This window comes from Mus pahari, unplaced genomic scaffold (assembly GCF_900095145.1).
Source record: "Mus pahari unplaced genomic scaffold, PAHARI_EIJ_v1.1 scaffold_6410_1, whole genome shotgun sequence".
Taxonomy (NCBI): Eukaryota; Metazoa; Chordata; class Mammalia; order Rodentia; family Muridae; genus Mus; species Mus pahari.
The window spans coordinates 5,820-11,627 of NW_018393667.1; positions in this window are offsets into that span (position 1 = coordinate 5,820).

Here is a 5,808-nt window from a genome sequence, read left to right on the forward strand (position 1 = left end):
ATTTGCTTCCTTTTGTTCTAGAGCTTTCAGGTCAAGCTGCTAATGTATGATTGCTCCAGCTTCTTTTTGGAGGCACTCAGAGCTAAGACTTTTCCCCTTAGGACTGCTTTCATTGTGTCCCATAAGTTTGGGTATGTTGTGGCTTCATTTTCATTAAACTCTAAAACTTTTTAAATTTCTTTCTTTATCTCTTCCTTGATTGAGTTATCAATGTTGTTCAGCTTTCATGTGAATGTTGGCTTTCTATTATTTATGTTGTTATTGAAGATCAGCCTTAGTCTGTGGATAAGTCCATGATAGGGTGCATGGGATTATTTCAATACATTTGTACCTGCTGAGGCCTGTTCGGTGACTGATTTTATGGTCAATTTTGTACAAGGTACCATGAGGTTCTGATAAGAAGGTATATCCTTTTGTTTTAGGATGAAATGTTCTATAGATATCTGTTAGATTCATTTGTTTCATAACTTCTGTTAGTTTCACTGTGTCTATGTTTAGTTTCTATTTCCAAGATCTGTCCATTGATAAGGGTGGGGTGTTGAAGTCTCCCACTATTATTGTGTGAGGTGGAATGTGTGCTTTGAGTTTTAGCAAAGTTTCTTTAATGAATGTGGATGCCCGTGCATTTGGAGAATAGACATTCAGAACTGAGAGTTCATCTTGGTAAATTTTACTTTTAATGAGTAAGAAGTGGCCCTCCTTATCTTTTTTGAGAACTTTAGGTTGAAAGTCGATTTTATTTGATATTAGAATGGCTACTCCAGATTGTTTTATTCAATATTAGAATGGTTACTCCAGACCATTTTCTCGGAAAATTGTTTTCCAGCCTTTTACTCTGAGGTAGTTTCAGTCTTTGTCCCTCAGGTGGGTTTCTTGTAGGCAGCAAAGTTGGGTTGCATTTACTTAACCAGTTTGTTAGTCTATGTCTTTTTATTGGGGCATTGAGTCCATTGATATTAAGAGATATTAAGGAAAAGTTGTTATTGCTTCCTGTTATTTTTGTTGCTAGAGTTGGAATTCTGTTCTTGTGGGTATCTTCTTTAGGTTTGTTGAAATATTACTTTCCTGCTATTTCTCAAGCTTACTTTCCCTCTTTGTGTTGAAGTTTCCCCTTCATTATCCTTTGAAGAGCTGGACTTGTGGAAAGATATTGTGTAAATTTGGTTTTGTCATAGAATACCTTGGTTTCTCCATCTATGGTAATTGAGAGTTTTTCTGGGTATAGTAGCCTGGGCTGGCATTTATGTACTCTTGGTGTCTGTATGACTTCTGCCCAGGATCTTCTGGCTTTCATAGTCTCTGGGGAGAAGTCAGGTGTAATTCTGATAGGTCTGCCTTTATATATTACTTGACCTTTTTCTCTTACTGCTTTTAATATTCTTTCTTTGTTTTGTGCATTTGGTGTTTTGTTATGCGATTGGAGGAATTGCTTTTCTGGAACAAACTATTTGGAGTTCTGTAGGCTTCTTGTGTGTTCATGTGCATCTCTTTAGGTGGGGGAAGTTTTTCTTCTATAATTTTGTTGAAGATATTTACTGTCCCTTTAAGTTGGATATCTTCCATCTTGTCTATAGCTAGTATCCTTAGGTTTGGTCTTCTCATTGAGTCCTGGATTTCCTGGATGTTTTGGGTTAGGATCTTTTTGCATTTCGTATATTCTTTGATTGTTGTGTCAATGTTTTTTATTATATCTTCTGCACCTGAGATTCTCTCTTCTACCTCTTGTATTCTGTTGGTTATGCTTGCATCAATAGTTCCTGATTTTTTCGCTAGGTTTTCTATTTCCAGAGTTATCTCCCTTTGTGATTTCTTTATTGTTTTACTTCTATTTTTATATCCTGGATGATTTTGTTCAATTCTTTCACCTGATTGGATGTGTTCTCTTGTATTTCTTTAAGGGAGTCATTTATTTCCTTCTTATGGTCCTCCATCATCTTCATGAGAAGTGACTTTAAATCCATATCTTGCTTTTCTGGTGTGATGGTGTATCCAGGATTTGCTATGGTGGGAGAGTTTGTTTCTGATGTTGCCAAGTAACCTTGGTTTCTGTTGTTTATGTTCGTATGCTTGCCTTCTGACATGTGATTATCTATAGTGCTTGCTGCCCTCAGTATATCTGATTGGAGTCTTTCCTTCCTATAATCCTGGTTGATTCAGAACTCCTCAGAGTCCAGCTTTCTCTGTGATCCTGGTGTTGTAGTTCATCAAAAGACTCTTACAAGGACCACAGAGACCACTGCCATCACTGCAACATGCATGAGGATTTTTATTTACCCAATATGTTGGAGACTCCCATTTCAGCACCCAGGCCATAGGAGAGACCAAGAACAAAGAAAGAACACACTTTTTATACCTTTGTAAAGGACAGATTTGAGCAACAGGGTTTTCATTGGTGTAGGAAGTAACCCTTTCAGGCATTGGTTGGTTTGCATAGTGACTAAGTAACCCTTTGGCCTAATGACTCACTTTGCTTGCCCCCATGGTGGGTTATTATGATTTGGTCAGCAAATTAATAGTAAATTTTGAACTTATGGATCAGCTTTTAACATCATAGCTATTAATGTCAGGGGAGTTCTTGCAACTAGGTCAGGGTGGTTTGTGGTCTTTGTCAGAATTCAGTATGTGGTAGGGGGCAGGAGAATTGCTAATCTTGTTATGGTTATTTCTCTGAGAACAGCTAATATTATTTTGGTAGCTGCAGGGTTAAATATTTTGACCACTAAAACTATGTTTTTACATTTGTTTAGTTAGCCAGCTTCCTTATCTGGCTCTGCCCTTGGCCTGCTAGTACAGTTTGGAAAGTCCTTTTTAAAGTGGGAAGGTACTGGGTGGTCTTGTATTCATTTTGGATATTATACTGGGATCCTGTGAACCTGAGATTCTGGGTGTGTCAGAGTTCTTGGCAGTCAGGCTTCCTCTGAGACCCTGAGATTCTTGTGTGACCAAGCTCCTGGGATGCTGGCATCCTGGAATGCTAAGATCCTGGGCGTGTTACATCGCCTGGAAGTGGTACCTTCTCTGTTGACCAAGGGGCTGTCTGCTGTGTTTGAAATGAAGGTAGAGCAGCATCAACCAGAAGGAACCAGAGCTGCTGGTCGGGCAGGTTTCCCGTGTCCCTACTCCTGCTGGCACAGGCCCCTCATGGTTGTTTTAGAACAGATATTGTGTTAGACTCACCAGTGGTCCTATGATCCTGGGCATGCTAAGGTGCCTACAGCATGGAGAGTCCTCTGGGGACTGTGGGACAGTCTGCTGAATTGGTGCTCAAGGTGGCCGGGGACTGGTGCCAATCTGAAGGACTGGTGTTTAGTTTTTACTGTCATCCAATAGTCTAGAAATGAAATATCTGTTACATTTACACTTGGTGAAGATTCTCCCCCATCCTGTAGGATTATCCTTCAATTGATAAAGAGTTTCTTTTGCTTTCTTATTCACTATTTCATTGCTGTGAGGACACACCTCGACTGGCATAACTTATAAAAAAATATTCAATTGGGGCTAGCTATCAATATCAAAGGGTGATCCAGAATTGTCATGGTGGGGTGCATGGCAGCAGGCAGACAAGCAAGCATGCAAGAAGGCATGGCACTAGAGAATTAGATTAACTTACATCTGATCCAAAAGGGGGAGGCAGAGGAAAGAGAAAGAAAGAGTCGGGGGTTGGGGAGAGAGGGAGAGAGACAGAGACACATACAGAGAGAGGGAAGACTGAGAAAGAGACATAGAGACAAAGAGAGAGAAACACTGAGAGACACAGAAACAGAGAGACAGTGACAAAGACAAAGACAGAGCAGGGACAGGGACTGACATGAGCTTTTGAAACCTCAATGCCCACCTCCAGTGACACAACTCCTCCAGGGAGGACAAATCTCCTACTCCTTTCTAAAATAGTTCCATGAAGTAGGTATCAAACATTCAAATATATGAGCCTTTGAGGATCATTTTTATTCAAACTACTTTATTTATAATTCAGAAGCTTTTTAATTACTAAAAGTGAATATTACTATTTCCTGGGATGTATTAGAGAAATACTGTTGTGTTTCTCATTTGTTTGTACAATGTGATCATCCATAGAGTAATACATTTTAACTGTAGCTAAATTTATGAATATGAAGACAGAGCATGGATACTTTTTTCATCGTGACATTGGAATCCACAGAGTTTGACACATTATCCACACGAAAAGCACAGTTCACTGTATAGATCTGGCTGGCTGGGAACTAATTACGAAGCCTAAGCAACATGTTACTTGAAGAGCACCATTCCTGCCTGAAACTTCTAGTGTTATAGGACTGTGAACCACAAATAAATAGAGAATGTCCTCATGATAGAAAAATTAGAGATAATATTTTTATTCGTAAGAATACATTAATTTTATTCAATAACATCTTAAAGTGGGGAGTCAGTCTACACAGTCTATAGACTTAGCAAAACAGCAAATTAATTACAGTAACACAAAGATAATAAATATATAACAAAAATTCAAATGAAAAATAAAGAAAACTGAATACCCAAAGCAATGAAAACCAACCCAAAACCAAACATAATAATTAAGCTAAGAAGCATTGTCTTGCTGTAGATTTTTAGCACAAACCTAGATCCTGTTGCTGGCCTTGTTAAAATAGTGCAAAGGCAGTCACTGATGGTAATAATCTCTTCAAGATGAATGTAGGCATGCCTTATTTCGGTGGGGGGTTTGATGATGGACTAGTCCTTCCAAGGCTAAACATGAGACATGTTACAGATGATACCTCAAAGTTTTTCAAATTCACTTGACTGATGACCATGAAATAATTCTTGATGACTCAACAGGACCATCAAAAATTAGCATTCTCAGAGTCCACTTGGAAGCCCAGCAGATCATGATACCCCTAAGCACTTCTCTGAAGCCTTCCAAACAGGCAGTTTTGCTGGACCAGAGGATAGACAAAATAAAGGCCTTGTCACATATAGCAAACAAAAATGGAAGAAAATGCAGTCCAAGATTGCCATGGTTACAAGAATTAGATGCAATGGTGGTTCATTTGCTTTGCACATTCAATGCTCCTGGTGAACAGTTGTGTCTGAGGGAGATCTTGACCTGGTCTTTGCCCAATTTGAGCTTCAGCGGAATATTTCAGACCTAGCGGAGGAAGAGATAAAGGCCTGGTAAGAACTTGCTATGCCTGCTATAGAGCAAATACCAACTGTTCTCAGCAGGACAATCCAGTATGACTTTTCATCTGAGGTCATTCCAGTATCCCCATAGGAGAAGGCGTAGAGAGCACCTGGGCCTGGATGTTTTTCTCAAATGTAAAAAATTGCTTGAAACTGAACTGTGAACTACACCCTGGGCTGGAGTTAAAAATAAAACACCACATTTCTCCAATAGTCTAAATAATTTATATTGAAAAATAACTGTATAGCACTGTCTGAATCTAACCTTATACAGAGGCCTTCTAGGGAGCCTAGCAACATTTGGAGTGAGGACTCGTTATTTCTGAAGTGCAGAATCCTTCCTGGGCTCCACTTGTGAACCCCTATATCTGGGAATCCCCAGAGAAACCATCTCACAGGAAATCAATGCACACTGAAGGGATACTATAATCAGCAAAAGTGTGCTTCATGCAAATATTCCCAAGGGTAAGCATTGAACTCTAAAGGGGATACTCATGAAGGAAAAAAAAATCAATAGCCCTGTTATGCTTGTGGCTCCTTAGGTACTGCCATCCTGTGCTAGTACCTCATCTCAGAGACAGCGAAAGGATGCTTCATCTTTTCAGTCAAGCCATGCCCCCCCCCCCACACACAGACAGAGGGAGACTGAGA